This window comes from Puntigrus tetrazona, chromosome 8, assembly GCF_018831695.1.
Source record: "Puntigrus tetrazona isolate hp1 chromosome 8, ASM1883169v1, whole genome shotgun sequence".
Taxonomy (NCBI): Eukaryota; Metazoa; Chordata; class Actinopteri; order Cypriniformes; family Cyprinidae; genus Puntigrus; species Puntigrus tetrazona.
The window spans coordinates 22,606,620-22,624,128 of NC_056706.1; the positions used below are offsets into that span (position 1 = coordinate 22,606,620).

At 36.8% G+C, this 17,509-nt stretch overlaps 3 pseudogenes; all 3 read left to right on the forward strand.

Annotated features, from left to right (window-relative positions):
- Positions 1-393: 393 nt before the first annotated feature.
- Positions 394-5,933, forward strand: LOC122350033 (annotated as a pseudogene).
- A 4,919-nt stretch (positions 5,934-10,852) lies between these two features.
- On the forward strand, positions 10,853-13,151 carry LOC122350034 (annotated as a pseudogene).
- A 1,610-nt stretch (positions 13,152-14,761) lies between these two features.
- The window catches only part of LOC122350035, a 4,397-nt pseudogene continuing 1,649 nt past the window's right edge, over positions 14,762-17,509 (forward strand).

The following is a 17,509-nucleotide window of genomic DNA, read 5'->3' on the forward strand; positions in this document are numbered from 1 at the left end:
TCCCTATTGATCTATCATAAACATGCATAAAACATATTACAATACCAGAAAACACAGTGCTAAACGGCGGCACACAGAGAGCCTCTAAGACCACAGTGAGATCTGGATTGAATCACAGGATTGTATATCCACCGAGAGAGAGGCATGGTAGGCAGAGATCGCCGACATGTAAACATGAATTCTCTCAAGTCACAAAGAGGTCCAGTTCCACCTGGTGAAACACTCTCCAGATCTTTTCCACCACCTCGAAGTGGGCGTCCCATGATACCTCAGTCCTTGCCTCGACAGGATGTCTGCTTCCACATTTAGATGCAAACAGCTCACTTTTTATAAACAGCTCCTTTTTTACTTTTTATATATATATTGTGCTTTTCACAATACATGTGGGCGAGGATGACATCTCGATGTCTGATCACCTTTCTCTGCGTTAAAATCAGTCTCTCCAGTCTGGCCTCTGGTGGTAAGAAAGGACTAGCAGGTTGTTGTGATGTGGCGCACCAGCAGAGAATGCTGTGACTAATTCCTGTGTGAACCCAATGGCTGTAGTCGCAAGTGCATACCCTCTTCGCACCCAGGCAAGTCCCAAGCTCATCAGGTAAGATTGCACAGATGAGTACACATGCAATAGCGTGATTTGCCCTTGCTTCTCTGTTTTGCTTTTTTACATTTTATTAATAATTTAATATAATAAGACACTATCCCCCAGTTTTACAGACAAGGCTTAAACTTAGTCCTAGACTAAAACATAAAACTGTTTTAAATCAAAGACACTTGCACTGACTGATCTTAAAACATAACAGCGCCTTTGTTTTTGTCTTAAGTTGCACACAAGTAATGTTTTTTTCTAAAGCATGTTTATAAAAATTACTTTTGTCCTAATTGAACTATAAACTAATCCTGTCTTATGCAAAGCCCTGTTTGTGAAACCAAGCCTATGAATTAAATGAAAGCCTCAACAAAATCTGATATTTACATTGCAGAAGAAATGGAAGCAGCAGAAGTCAATAGCATTTATTTATTTGCATTTACACAGATAGTTTAATGATACTGAAGTGACATTTTTGTAACGCATTTTTCAAGATTACAACTGCAAAACTAATGCTATTTGTTTTTATGTTTTTTTAATTATTATTTTTTAATACACAAGTATGCGATGTAGGGAAGAATACAGAAAGCTACTTTTAAATATGAATGTAAACTGCCAGTAAGATGCAGCAAGTGACAATCTTAATGAGCGAGTCATTGAGTCATTTATTCAAACGATTTGTTCAAATGGCTAATTCTTTCAAGAATGAAGCAAGCGCCTGCTTTATAAATGGTTTATTGAAGCATTGATTCACATGATTAATTCAGTAATGTGTGTTGCTCCGAGATGCAGGACTGTTCTTTAATCTTTGTTAAACCAAATCAACCAGAATTTGTCAATATTGACTGTGTCTGAGCTGTTGAAAACTTCACATAAACTACTCTTGCATAAAATTGTCAAATTTGCAATGGTATTAGTTTTCAACGGGAATAAAAAACAGATTTTTTTTAGAGCAGTATGTTATTTTGTTTTGAATTGTTTTGAATAGCCCGATGTAGACTATTTTCAATAGACTTTCGTAATTTTGGCTAATGCAGAACACTCCTGATTTTTGTGCATCAGAAGGGATTTTTAGAAGTGGGTATACGCAAAGCCTGATAAAAAAGTGGGTATACCTGCATATACCCTCCACTACACCACTAATTCAGATGCTACATTCAGATGCCCAACTCCTCCTTTCGCACAGTCAGGACTTGGATTTCTGATATTGCTTTCTGAATCAGACTTCTTTCTCTTGTTTTTAAAAACTTTTATAGACCATGTTTGAGTAAAGGAAATGCTTTACTTTTTCAAACATCAGTTCTTTATTTACTCTTGCATTGCGAAGAAATAGACATCTGTCTTAAAACTGCGCAGCGTGACACTTCAGTTACAGAATTATGAGATTTGACTGACCGTTGACACACTCTGCACAGTGATTGTAAAAAAGTACGCTACGGGAAATGCTTTTACTATGACGGGTTTCTGAAGCTAACCACGGCAATAACATTGGCTGACATGATGACTGTCTATAACATCATTGCCTGTGCATAGTATAAATTTTTTCCTTTTTCCAACTATGCCCTCTGGGCTACAGAGGTGACGGCATAGGCTTTGGGGAGAGCGATGTCCACAATGGTGGCCCAGTAGCACCACCTGTGGCTAAACCTAGTAGAGATGTGGGAAGCCGAGAAAGTTCGCTTTTCTCAACGTCCCCATCTTGTAGGTTGGACTCTTTGGTAACTCTGTATCCCCTACAAGGACTACTGGGGACTACTATATGGCATCCTCAGCCATGGTCACACCATTGGGCCTAATGCATATGAGACTGCTTCAGCAGTGCCTTGGAAAACCCCTTGCCTGCATTGGCATATCAATTGCCTGGAGCTGTTGACAGTGCTTCTAGCTTTTAGGAGGCTTTGATCTTTGATCCAAGGCAAGTACATGATGTTTTGAATGGACAACACAGTGATGGTTGCATTCACCAACTACCATGGTGGTGTCTGTTTACAAACTCAAGTCTCTGATTGCCACTCACATTCCATGCGACCTCAGTCGTGCAGCGGAGCTCCTCTCACAACAGCCATCTAAACTATTAAAAGATTTGCTTCCAGAAGTCATAGATCCTATTTTGAACATTATTAATTCATCATTGTCATTAGGATATGTTCCCAAAACCTTCAAACTGGCTGTAGTTAAGCCTCTTATTAAGAAACCACATCTTGATCCCAAAGACTTAGTAAATTACAGACCAATCTCTAATCTCCCTTTTCTGTCAAAGATACTAGAAAAGGTAGTATCCTCACAACTGTATTCCTTTTTATAAAAAAAATGGTGTCTGTGAGGATTTCCAATCAGGTTTTAGACCATACCATAGTACTGAGACTGCTCTCATTAGAGTTATTAATGACCTGCTTTTATCATCGGATCATGGTTTTATCTCGTTATTAGTGCTATTAGATCTTAACGCAGCATTCGATACTATCGATCACAACATTCTCTTGGATAGACTAGAAAACTATGGCATTAGAGGAAGCGCCTTAGCATGGTTTACATCATATCTATCTGACCGCTATCAGTTTGTAGCATTAAATGAGGAGGTATCATATCATTCACAAGTGAAATATGGAGTTCCTCAAGGCTCAGTGCTAGGACCGTTACTTTTCAACCTGTACATGTTACCTCTGGGAGATATTATCAGGAGTCATGGTGTTAGCTTTCACTGCTATGCTGATGATACTCAGCTCTATATTTCAGCGCAGCCTGGTGATACACACCAAATTGAGAATCTAACAGAATGCATAGTCGATATAAAAAGCTGGATGATGAGTAACTTCCTAATGCTAAATTCAGAAAAAACAGAGGTGCTAATAATTGGACCTAAAAACCCCACATATAATAATCTAGAACACAGCCTATCACTTGATGGCTGCTCTGTTAATTCTTCATCATCAGTTAGGAACCTAGGTGTGCTGTTTGACCGCAATCTTTCCTTTGAAAATCATGTTTCTAGCATCTGTAAAACTGCGTTTTTCCATCTTAAAAATATATCTAAATTACGACCTATGCTTTCAACCTCTAATGCAGAAATATTAATTCATGCGTTTATGACCTCAAGGTTAGATTATTGCAATGCTTTATTGGGTGGTTGTTCTGCACGCTTAATAAACAAACTTCAGCTAGTCCAAAACGCAGCAGCCAGAGTCCTTACTAGAACTAGGAAGTATGATCACATTAGCCTGGTTCTGTCAACACTGCACTGGCTCCCCATCAAACATCGGATAGATTTTAAAATCGTATTAATTACCTATAAAGCCCTGAATGGTTTAGCTCCTCAATACTTGAGCGAGCTCTTATCACATTATAGTCCTGCACGTCCGCTGCGTTCTCAAAACTCCGGCCATTTGATAATACCTAGAATATCAAAATCAACTGCGGGCGGCAGATCATTTTCCTATCTAGCACCTAAACTCTGGAACAATCTCCCTAACTCTGTTCGGGAAGCAGACACACTCTGCCAGTTTAAATCTAGATTAAAGACACATCTTTTTAACTTAGCCTACACATAACACACCAACACACTTTTTATTATTCAAATCCGTTAAAGGATTTTTAGGCTGCATTACACCTTTTTTTTTCTTTTTGCAAGTTTTTTGTAAGCACACATATATGTATGTATGTATATATATATATATATATATATATATATATATATATATATATATATATATATATATATATATATAGTGTTTTGTTCTTTTTCAAAGGTGAATTATGGGGCTTCTAGCTATGCATTAGGCAATAAACTTCAGTATCCTTCTTTTGTAAGAACAATTCCTAGCAACAAAGACCTGGTAGAGATGATTATTCACATCATACAGTGGTTTGGATGGAACTGGGTTGCCTTTATTGGTAGTCAAGATGATTACAGCACAGACGGACTAAAGCAGTTTAACAAGTATATAAATAATACGGGAATTTGTTTGGCCTATCAAGAGGGACTTAGTCTAAAGGCAAACTACAGTCAAACGCTAAAAAAGATTGATAAGCTCAACATTAATGTCATTGTAGTTTTTGCTTTGCCACAATATGCAACCAAATTCATCAAAGCAGCCATAGCAAACAACATCCAGGACAAAGTATGGATTGCAAGTCATTCATGGGCTATGAATCAACAGAATCCAAGAGAACCAGGAATCAGGAAAATTGGTACAGTCATTGGCATTGCAGAGAGACTCTTGTCATTGCCTGGATTTAATGACTTCATCTATAAAACCAGAGGAACAACTGATGCTGGCCATAATGATAGAGCTGAGAGTGAAGTCAAGGAGTACAGTAAGACATGTAATCAAGATTGTGATTACTGTTCATTGTTGACTGCAGAGGAGATTATAAATGAAAATCCAACACTCTCCTTTGACTTATATGCTGCAGTGTATACCATTACATAGAGTTCTGCAGTGTGACATGAATGAATGCCACAAAAATACAATGGCCAAGCCATACATAGTAAGTTAAGTTAAATTTCAAATAGTATTTCAAATACATTATTGAATTATGAAAAAAAAAATTATGATCCAACAATCAGTTGGATCAGCTCTGGCGCACTGATGTAAATCCTCCACAGTTCGAGATGGTGGGAACATATAAGAAGCATGCAGAAATTACTTTTACTATTGACAACTCTCTCATTCGCTGGCATAACAATGGTTCTGTAAGTAATTTTTGTTGAGCCTTTTTCTAAAAGTTTAACTTTACAGGTTTTCTCCTGTAAAGGAAGTAGGAATGAATACGTAACATTTACAAGCATAAAACGTACATTTCTGTATATTTTACTGATGCTAAAACATACAATTTAGAGACATTTCAAAGTTTAAAGCATACAAATTGCTACATATTTTTAGTTCAAATAACGCTTTAGATTTTTAGACCCCTTAACCTAACCCCAAGCCTAAACCTACATCATGGACCACTGTCTACCAATGATTACACTTGCTCTCCAAGATGCAACACCTTGTTCCCCTTTTCTGGGAACCATGGTTACTGTCCATACACAATCTGAGACATTCCCATTTGAGACTTAATCTTAAGGCTGTATCAAGGCTGTATCAGGGCTGTATCAATAGTTTCTTCCAATAAGACGGGTTATTTGCACTAAGTGTAAATAGGCACTCCGTTTTAGAAATGTGCAAAACTTCTAAACAAAACTATAAATAACACATTTTCCTCTTTGTTAAAGGTCCCTTCCTCAAACTGCTCTGTTGAGTGTAAGGTGGGACATTCAAGGAAAACTGAAGGCTTTCATGGTTGCTGTTTTACTTGTAAAAAATGTCCACCTAACAGCTATGTGAATTTTTCTCGTAAGTAACAAAGGTGGCAATATTTAAAAGTATAGTCTACCTGAAAAATGAAATGTCTGTTATCATTTACTCTCATTCATGTCATTGCAAACCTACTATATATTTAAGTTTTTATTTATACATAACACAAAATAAATTTTGAAGTATGTTGTTAACCAAATAGTTTGCATTCTTATTCACTTGCATTGTATGTTTGGTCAACATAGTGGAAGTCAACGGAGAGAGTTTTTGTTGTCAGCTTGTTCCTCCAAAGCAATAAAGTCAAAGAGGTTTGGAACGACATGATGGTGGGTTCATTTTTGGCGTGGAATAGCATTTTTTGTTCGTTATATCACCACGATTACTAGAATTATGGTGCTATTTTAAATGTGATTTGAAGACAAAATATTTTTCCTGATTCAATTAGTATTGCTTTTGCCAAAATATTACACTAAACATTTACTGTATATTATTGAACTGTTTTTCAGGGGACCCCTACACCTGTTTTCCATGTGCAGAGAGTGAATGGTCTGATGAGGGCAGCACGACATGTAAGACTCGTTCTGTTGTTTATGTACAGTTCACAGAAATTCCCTCCATTATTGTCATGGCTTCTGCCGCATGCCTAGTTATTCTCCTTATTTCCATGTTTTTCCTTTTTGTCTACAATTACGACACACCAGTGGTGAAGTCTGCTGGTGGCAGCATGTGTTTCCTCATGTTGACTAGTTTGATTTTTTCTAGTGTAAGTGTGTTCTTTTTCTTTGGAAAACCCACATTTGTATTTTGTCTTCTGAGAAATGCCATATATGCGTTTTTCTTCACTGTCTGTATTTCGTGTTTGACTGTCCGTTCTTTTCAAATTGTTTGTGTTTTTAAAATGGCTGCACAGTTCCCGAGATTGCACAGCCTTTGGGTAAAACACAATGGCCAGTGGCTCTTCGTTGCATTTTCATCTTTCATTCATTTAATTTCATGTGTGATATGGATGACTGTCAATCCTGTCAAACTCGTCACAGACACATGGACTTATAAAGACCAACTTTTGCTCATCTGTGAAAGAGGGAACACTATAACCTTAACCATAGTTGTGTTCTTAGGTTGGTTTCTAGGTTTTCTGTGTCTACTGTTTTTTTACATGGGAAGAGATGTAAGAAAACACCCTGGCATACTTTCAAACATCTATTCAGAGTTACACCCAAACCATTAGTAGGACTTAGACTCAGACAACATAGGCAAAACATAGGCAAACTAGAGAATGTATCATTAACCTATAATGTACCTGTACATGAATGTAATGTAAACACAAATGCTTGTTTTTATTGTTTTGTTTTGATTTTGTTTACTTGTAATGAGCTTTTGCAAAACTCCTCTGTAATGTTCAATAACAGCAGCTGTTCATCACTAATGCACAATTATCATTTAATTAGTCACTTAATTATCTTTGAGGACTTGGGATTTGACTTGCTTGTATCTTGGTTCCTCGTCTGGAGAAATCAGCTGCTAAGTTCATGGCTAAAATAGTTGCCTCAGATTTTTTGAGTTAGCAGGACTTAACCAGGTTTACAGTGTAGGTAATAGCGCAGTCGCTGGATTGATGAGGTGGAAGCTGCTATAACTTGGCCTTGCTAAAAACCATTAACAGGTCATAATATTCTGGTGGGAGGTTCAGAATGTATACAGGTTCCAAGTGAAGAGCAGAAATCTGAATCTGATCTGAAGGGGAACATCTTAAACAACTTTGAGGACAGGAGTTGGACCACTGGACAATCTGTTTCTCCGTCCATGAGAAGTTGCAGCCAGGGGAGTCCAAGAGTAACCAAGTCCAAGAGTAAGAGGATTGGACGAGGAGTAGATGCATGGATTTGATGGATTTGATTGCATGGATGTGTAGTGCTCTAGCTTGCAGAATTATATTTCTGATGCTGACCCCACCAACAGATTCATAAGGGATTAGGGGAATGTGATGGAAAATGGCAAGATATGCAATAAAACAGACCCAAAGTTGAGCACTAAAGACAACGTTGAGTATGATGGTCCTACTTGCATGATTTCTGATTTAGAGGAAGTTGTGACAACGGCGATGTGAGTAGGAAAAATCTTGACATGTAATTGTGTGCGAACAGGATAAAATAAAAAATCAGGAGAAATACTCAAAAATTTCAGCCACAACAAAACAACGCTTCACAACGAGAGCGTGTGCTGGAGCTGTTTAAATAGTCCAGGGAATGGGACCAAGGTGTGCAAATGATCAGGCACAGGCTTATGGCAGATAGAGTCCAGAGAAAGAGTCAGTACATGGGTGATAGAGCCACGGAAGCTTGATCTGTGACAGCGTGTAAGAAAATGCAAAGATGTGACAAATGCTGATGAGATTTTTGAATACTGGGACCTGTTCGGGTCAGATTGCACACCATAAGAGAACAGGTTTTATCCTGACATTTACATTTGGCCACATCATTTGATCTATATGACTGAATATGGTTTCTTCACCAAACAGCATGCAAAATAGAAAGAGAGGTCACTGACATTATCGGTTTCACTTAATTTCACATACTGTTGAGTATAAGTCACGCTGCACATACATATCTACTACGTCTTATTAGACTCTTAGCAGAGTATTAGTAGACTGGTAGGGTCAGGGTTGATCAAGTTGTCATGTACTTGCAAAATTAGTCAGTAGAATTTCTGTTGGGAGACCATGGCAATAATGAGTTAGCAGATATTAATCAAACTGTGTACTATGATTCTAATAAGAGGTAGTTGACTTATATGTGCAAAGTTAATTATTGTCAACAGATTGTTCAAAAGGGACCATCAAAATAAAGTACTAGCACATTATCTTTGCCTTTTTCATTACAAAGGTAAAATCCTGTAGAAAAAAATTATGCATTCTGGATAATACTTGGTGTTTTCGAGAAAGTAACTTGAATTAACGGTGAATTAACGTTGTTCAAAAGTGTGTTTCAAATCACACCCTACTCCTCATTCATTATTCCCTTCATGAGTTTACCAATATAGTCCACCCATAAACCTCACCCATAACTCCCAGCATGCTTTGCGACATTAATAAATTATGCAACTGAGTTGGCCACTTATTTTCTCTATTTCTTTCTATATGCTTTTATTTTTGTTTTTGTGATCAGTTTATTTATTTTGGTTGCATTCACCATTCTTGAGATTCACCCGCCGATTCTTGATCTGTGTATTATATAGCACCATAGCTTTTTTTATTGTCAGTGATGTTTAATGTATAACAGCTTGTTTGCACTTTGCTGTAGTGTGTTACGTGAAGTCTACAATTAATGAAGTCTCTCCATTACATTGAACATTTCTGACAGGTTTGTCATTACTTGTTTACTAGCAGCCCAATAAACCTTCATATCGTGGAGTTACAAATTCACAGATGCTTACAATGCATACAAAACATCGGATTTTAAAAGCCACTTCCTCTAACATGAAATCTGCAATGCGCATCATATATAAATAACATTTCCGAGCAAAGAAGATTTTTGCAGCTGTGAATGTCTTTCTATTGTGTGAAATCCGGACTGATTTTGCACAAGGCTGAATGGTGTGTGCTAGAGGCAACTGAACACACTGAAGGCAAAGAATGTGTTCTCACATGCTTCTGTGTCTGTTTACCATCTATATCAGTTCATACAGCAACGTTAACCTGACCTGAATACAGTGTTAAATTAAAATATATTATAACACTTTAATGCTTTATTCCTTTAAACTATCTGTATATAGCCACAATGTAACCTATATAGGCCACAAATGCTATACTCGTTTAATCTGGAATATTAGTGTAACGATTGATTCTATTCATCATACTACATCCTAAGACCAAAGCCAATAAACGGTTGCCGTCCAAACTGAAATCATCTTTGGCAAACCCAAAAAGTAAAGCTACGGCATGGCTGTTAAATAATAAACTTAGTTTGGTGTGAAAATGCTGCTGAATGAAATCTCAAAGAAAGTCTTTTACAGGATCAGCACATGGTGTGTCTAGTCAAGCACGGTTTTAGATTGTGCTGGAGGTGCAGTCCTGACAATATCACTAGAAAAATCATATGACACATATGTATAGATCAGGAGGAGGCCGCTGGACAGGATGCCCCACATGTGGCTGTTCACTGAATGTGTTTTATGTGCAGATTGTCAATGCTTGTAAACTTTAAGTAAGGAAAACTGGTAAGGAAAAGAAAACTGGTAAGGAAATATTTAAGTAAGGAAAGCCGTTGCACTTTTTAGTAACATGGAAATAAATAAAATGATTTTTATACTTTGATATTTTAGTACAGTGGTAGGCTATTATTATTCCACTAATGTAGTTCTTATAGGGTTATTGATTTGTTTACATTTTAAAAGGTGATTAAACATAAATATATAATTTAATGAATAATCGTTTCATAAATAACCATTTCATTGTGTCGCATAAAAATGTATTATGAATAGTAGTACTACTAGTATTTGTATAAAAACAATACCTTAAGGAAAATCGCAAATCTTTGTCAGGTTGTTTAAATTTAATTTTTGTTTCATTATTGAAAACGGTGTTTGTGTGTGTGATATATTGGTATTCACTAAATTATGTGCACTAAATGTTTGCACAAGTATAGTAATACATTTTGACCTTTCGGGCACATTTCACTGTGAGGAAACTGACATTGGTGCATATGACGCATTGACATTAGTACATTTCGAATGCGCGTTATACCATCGAATGTCATAATATGACTTATGCCTTAATATTCTGTTACAGTTAACAAGTCCTTACGTTGCCTGCAAGCTTTATCAGTCCCGCGCGCCCCCGCGTAAAATAAATCCGTGATGTCACATTCACGCACAGATGCGTTTCTCAGCACGTTCCGAAAGGGCACAAATAATCAGTGTTTTGTGTCGAGCATTTGGAGGTTTTAAGGAGAAATGAGGTCAACAGAAACTCCGTGGGATCTGAATCTAATGCCGGTTCTGGAGAACGGCACCGGACGGCCCCCGCTCAACAGCACGGATCCCCCGCCGCCGGATGATTTGGATGTGAACACGGACGTTTATTCCAAAGTGCTCGTGACCTTGATTTATGCTGTGCTGTTCGCAGTCGGCTTAATCGGTAACTCCGTGACCCTGTGCATATCTCTCCACTGGAGATCCATCAGACATCTCCAAAGCACCGTCCACTATCACCTCGCCAGCCTCGCGGTGTCCGACCTGCTGATTCTGCTGCTGTGCATGCCGGTGGAGCTTTACAACTTCATCTGGATTCATCACCCGTGGGCTTTCGGCGAGGTGGTCTGCAGGGGCTATTACTTTCTGCGGGACGGCTGCTCGTACGCCACGGCGTTTAACATCGTGAGCCTGAGCGTGGAGCGCTACATGGCCCTCTGCCACCCGTTCAAAGCCAAGAGGCGCGCGTCTCGCGGACGCACCAGGAGACTCATCTGCGCGCTCTGGTGCGCGTCGCTCATTCTGGCCTCTCCGATGCTCCTGACCATGGGGCAACTTAACGTGGGGGAAGAAAGCATCTGTACCATCGTGGTCTCCTCCAGCACCGCCAAAACCGTTCTACAGGTGGGCATGAAATCAAATCCTAAGCTATTTTATAGCAATTTAGATGGGAATATTTTTTCCACAATTTAGAAACGTTGCAGTGTACAACAAAGGACATTTTCACTAATCACATAAATATGTGTTGATCAGTAAACGTCTACAGTGAGACGTCATTGAATTGAATTTTAAATCAGGCGAAACAAATGAAACAAACTCACCCTGAAATGTACCTCAGAGTCAGAATGAGACTTTAATACAGCGCAAAAATAGAGCAAAATGATACATAACCATTTTTTGACAAATATTCTGCTTCAGGTGTGAAGAAATTATTAGAACGGGGTCAGGAAGGGCTTTTGTTGGTTTGTTTTTTCACTTGACGTTTATGATATAATCATTACGCGTGCCATGATGTGTCCCATTCCCACTTTTTGAATAGTTTCTATTACAGTATTAATGTTTTTCTTTTCAGATAAATGCCCTTCTCTCTTTTGTTGTGCCAATGCTGGTGATTACAGTGATGAACGGCCTGATAGGACATCAGCTTCAGAGAATGACCCATCATGATTTATACCGTTCAGTAGCTTCAGATCACAGCGGCACCACCGAGACAATCCATCAGAGATCCCTACGCCACGGTGTCAAAGTCCTGCGTGAGTGAAAGAAAAGCGTAGTTTTAATATGTTCAGTTTCTGATGAACGCGTGAATCGGAAGTTCAGTACAGAAATGTATTTTATGACTTAGCTATCACGCATGAAAGAGTAGGCCTGTGTTATTGCCGTATACTACTAGTCGTTTAACTACCACAGCTAGAAATGACATCTTGGGATATTTATGAGAAGTTACTGAACATGATTATGCATGATTTTATTGTTAAACAATTCAATAATAATCAAAGGTTGCTTATATTGTAGTGATTTTCCTTACTGAATAATTCAGTTTTTGAACAAATCGTTTCAGTGATTAATACTCAGAAAGATTTATTATATTAGATGTTACTGGGATGGTATTCTTTCCAAAGGTAATAAATGTGCTTTTAAAAAACAAATATGTTTTTTTAAAGTACTAATATGTACTATCTAGGGGTAAATGAGGTGCATAGGTGTAATTTTTGTGTCTTGCTTAAGTGACAGATTTGTACTTTTTTTTGGGTGTGTTTTAATTATATTTGTCAAAGTTACTAATTACTTCAAATGAATAGTAAAAACCTTTAATTTATATATATGTTCTTTTTCTCAGGTGGGGTGGTTTTAGCCTTTGTTTTATGTTGGTTTCCTTATCACTGTCGAAGACTGATGTACTGTTATGTAACTGGGTGGACAATGTAAGTTTGCATATGCATACAACAAAAAATGCTTTTCAAATAATAATGCCAAGTAATACTAGAACCTTGTTTTTTGCTTTTCCCTTCACAGTGCACTTTACGATTTCTACCATTACTTCTACATGGTGACAAACGTGCTTTCTATGTGAGCTCTGTGATCAATCCCATCTTGTACAACCTGGTCTCAACCAATTACCACCAAGTCTTCTTCTCCACTGTCACTTACTTTTGCCAAATGCAGTCTAAAAGACAGAGGACTAAGCAGAGCAAGAGGAGCTCACAGCTACCTCAGCAACTCCAGTCGTCCCTAGTGACACCCGTAACAGTCAGCAGACCCTTTGCCCCATGGTGGTCATGGAGACTATGCGCTGATGTTAATTCATTCTGGATTACAATATGTACGTGTTGCATGTGGAAACAACAGCAAATGTTTTGACAGCTGTATGGTCAAATCGTATTTTCTGTTCAATTTTTTTGTTTGTTTGTTCATAAAATGTACTGTTTAAAAGAAAGACAATATAATAAGTAAGATTCTAAAGTTTTGAAGGAGATCCAATAGTTATAACATTGTAATGCTTTGTTTTAATAAGAGGTTGTTCTGTATGCTTGATCAACAAAATACAGTTGGTCCAAAATGCAGCAGCTATAGTCCATACTGGAACCAGGAAGTATAACCATATTATTTTTTCCAATTATCCTACACAAATCTTAAAACTGCAAACAGAAAATGCTAAATACCTCACATAAAAATAAAGCACTGCATTCAAAATATCACAAACACATCTCAAAATCAAACACCTCTGCCTTAATATCATATATTTTGCATATCATGTATATCATAGTTACACATAGTTATTCAAAATGCTCATATGCGCTGTTTCGTTCAAGGTTGCAAGTAATTGGCAAAGAGATGTTGATGTTTTCATGGTCAACACGAAAGTTAGATTGAAAGCAAACTTTTTGAGCATCTGTGCAGTATTACTGTCACAACCTCTGTGTTTATGTTGTGTTTTTGGTCTAGCTGTTTCTCCTTATTTGGTCTTGTTCCTTTTCTTGTTAAGTTAATTGTGTTCATTTGTCTCCAGCCAGCTGTGTTTCCCAGGTGTTTTAATTTCCCTGATTGTGTCTGCGTATATTTAAGTCTTGTCTTTGTGTGTATATATATATATATAAATATATATATATATATAAAAACATTCACTGTTGGCTTTTAATATTTGAGAAATAAAACTGCCTTGAAAAGTTATGCAAATAGTCAACTCTTGTAAAAGCCTTAGATTGAAAATACAAAAATTTCATAAAACTGACTTTTCTTGAAATACAAATGTTCTTTGTGCACTTCATTTGTGTAGGTAAAGCATGTACTCACTATACTTCTAATTACAAAAAGACAAAAAGCTCTAAAACTGGGTATGTGACATAGATGGCAGGGGTTGTTTTTCCTTTAACCCCTGAGATTAATGTGAGGTATGTAAAACATTTAAATTCATGCACAAACTGGGTTAAGCAAATTTAAAAATGTAAAGTTTATGACAACAGCATGTTGCTTTTTCTATTGACTAGGTTTAAGCCTTCGGGAAGAGCGTGAATATCACAGCATTCACCTCAACTGATGCTGCATAATATATCATGTACTATATATATATATATATATATATATATATATACACACAATAATCATCATCACCACATTATTTGTTTAACCACCCAACTGTAAAAAAAGTTCAAGTTGGTTTTACAAGATCTTGATTTATAAATTCAAACATATGTACAATTTATATATGAGAGACATTTGTGGTGTAATGCTCTATTTAAAAAATGACTGACATGTTTTATGAGTTAACTATGGAAATCATTGAATACAGTGGTTTAAGCAAATTGAAATGTTCAACTGAAAATTCTTGAATATGAACCTGACACTTCTCTAATGATTAGCCACTAAGCACATAGTCTGTTTCACGACCAACTGTCTCTTTTAAGCCATGCTTCTCAGTAGCATTTACATTTTGATTGTAGGCTTTACTAATTGTTTCTTTTTCAAAATTTCTTGGTCAACGTCAGACTTCAGTTTGGAGGGAGATTACTTATTGGTGGCCTTTTCCTTTACATGAAATTGAACATGAAACGGCCCTATTTTCTGCTGAGACTACCAAATGTTTCAGGTAAGTAAGGACCTTTACCAGTACAGGGTTTTTAATGCACATTTTAAATTAAAGTAGCATTTTCTCAAAGTTAATTATAAAAATTTATATCGAACTAAACATGCTAACTTTACATGCTATTGATGTTTTCAAGGCACATTTCCTCAAAATCTGGATATCAGATGCTGCAAGTAATGAGGTTTGCTGTTGAAGAGATTAATAACTCCACCAGTCTTTTGCCTAATGTTTCTCTGGGCTATGAAATCTTTGACTACTGTTCTAATACAAAAAATTTCAACTCAGCCTTGAGTTTCATCTCCAAGAATGGCTCAATTAAACCTAAAAGAGAAACATAACAACTATCAGCCTAAAGTGATTGCTTTAAACAGGGCCATATGGAAGCACAAGTAGTATGACTATTGCACCACTGTTTACAATGGACCTTATACCAATGGTAAATTGTTTCTATTTATACAGTATACATGATATATTAATTGCACACTTGCTTCCTACCTTTTGTTCAGGACTACCAAGTTACTATATATATATATATATATATAGATATATATATAGATAGATAGATTGATGCACAAACAAACATTAATGTCTTCTTTTCTTTCAAAGGTGAATTATGGAGCTTCTACCTCTGCGTTAAGCAATAAACTTCAGTATCCTTCCTTTGTAAGAACAATGCCTAGCAACAAAGACCTGGTAGAGATGATTATTCACATCATACAGTGGTTTGGATGGAACTGGGTTGCCTTTATTGGTAGTCAAGATGATTACAGCACAGACGGACTAAAGCAGTTTAACAAGTATATAAATAATACAGGCATTTGTTTGGCCTATCAAGAGGGACTAAGTCTAAAGGCAAACTACAGTCAAACGCTTAAAAATATTGATAAGCTCAACATCAATGTCATTGTAGTTTTTGCTTTGCCACAATATGCAACCAAATTCATCAAAGCAGCCATAGCAAACAACATCCAGGACAAAGTATGGATTGCAAGTAATGCATGGGCTATGAACCAACAGATTCCAAGAGAACCAGGAATTGGAAAAATTGGCACAGTTATTGGTATTGCAGAGAGACTCTTGTCATTGCCTGGATTTAATGAATTTATCTATAAAGACAGAGGAACAACTGATGTTCGCCATAATGATAGCGATGAGACTGGCATCCTGGGAAAGAGAAATACTTGTAATCAAGTTTGTGAATACTGCTCTTTGTTGACTGCAGAGGACATTATAAATGAAAATCCTACACTCTCCTTTTCCATCTATTCTGCCATATATATACCATAGCTCATGCATTACATAGAGTTCTGCAGTGCGACATGAATGAATGCCACAAAAAAATACAATGGCCAAGCCATACATGGTAAATCAATCAGTATTATTATGCATTATATTGTGTTAACATTTACATTATTTAATTATTAGGCAATAATTTTAATAAATGATCAAACAAAAATAATACTTTAGTTTATTAATATCATGATGTATTATTACTATAATACTACATTGATAATATAGTCATATGACTATACATTATTTGTCTTTTATTTCTTCATACACCTCAGCTTCTGGAGGAGATAAAGAAGTTGGATTTTCCACTCGATGGCCGTCAGGTGAAATACGATAAAAATTATGATCCAACCATCAGTTATGCAGTTGTGCTCTGGCGCACTGATGTGAATCCTCCACAGTTTGAGGTGGTTGGCACATATGATACACATCCAGAAATTACTTAGGATCAATAACTCTCTCTCTCGCTGGCATAACAATAGTTCAGTAAGTCTAAGTTGTTGTTTTTGTTTTCGTTTTTTTCACCCTTTCTCGAAACATTATCTTTTAGTTTTCTCAATCAATTTTACACATTTTGCCAAATGAATGTCAACTAACAGATTTCTACATTATCAAAAGAATTACATTTATGGTCATGATGAATAAGAAGAGTTATGTTTGACAGCCTACATCTTTCATAGATGAACACTAAGTTGTGATTTATAGTCTTATGCAAAGTTTAGGCACCCCTGATAATTTTTTACCAGAGAACAGAACTACTTCAAAAAAGAGACAGTGAAAACTCTCATTTGACTGCAAAAAAACTGCAGAATTTAGCAGACTCAGGAGTGGTAGTGCACTGTTCCATTGTGCAGTGATGCTTGCACAGACAAAACCTTAATAGAAAGAGTGAGCAGAAGAAAACCTTACCTGCCATCCCCATCCTAAAAATCAACGTCAGAAGTATGCAACAGAACATCTACAGAAGCCTGATCCATTTTTGGAAACAAGTGCTGTGGACTGATGAAGTTAAAATAGAACTCTTTGGCCACAATCAGGCATGTTTGGAGAAAAAAGAGCAGCATTTCTGTATGAAAAAGAACATCTTGCCAACTATTAAGCATGGGGTGGATCTATCATGCTTTGAGGTTGTATTGCAGCCAGGGCACAGGAAAAAATTGCACTGGTAAGAGGAAGAATGGATTCTACTAAATGCCAGCAAATTCTGAGAAGCAAACATCACATCATCTGTAAAAAGATGAAGCTAAAAGAGGATAGCTTTTGGACAATGGGACAATGATC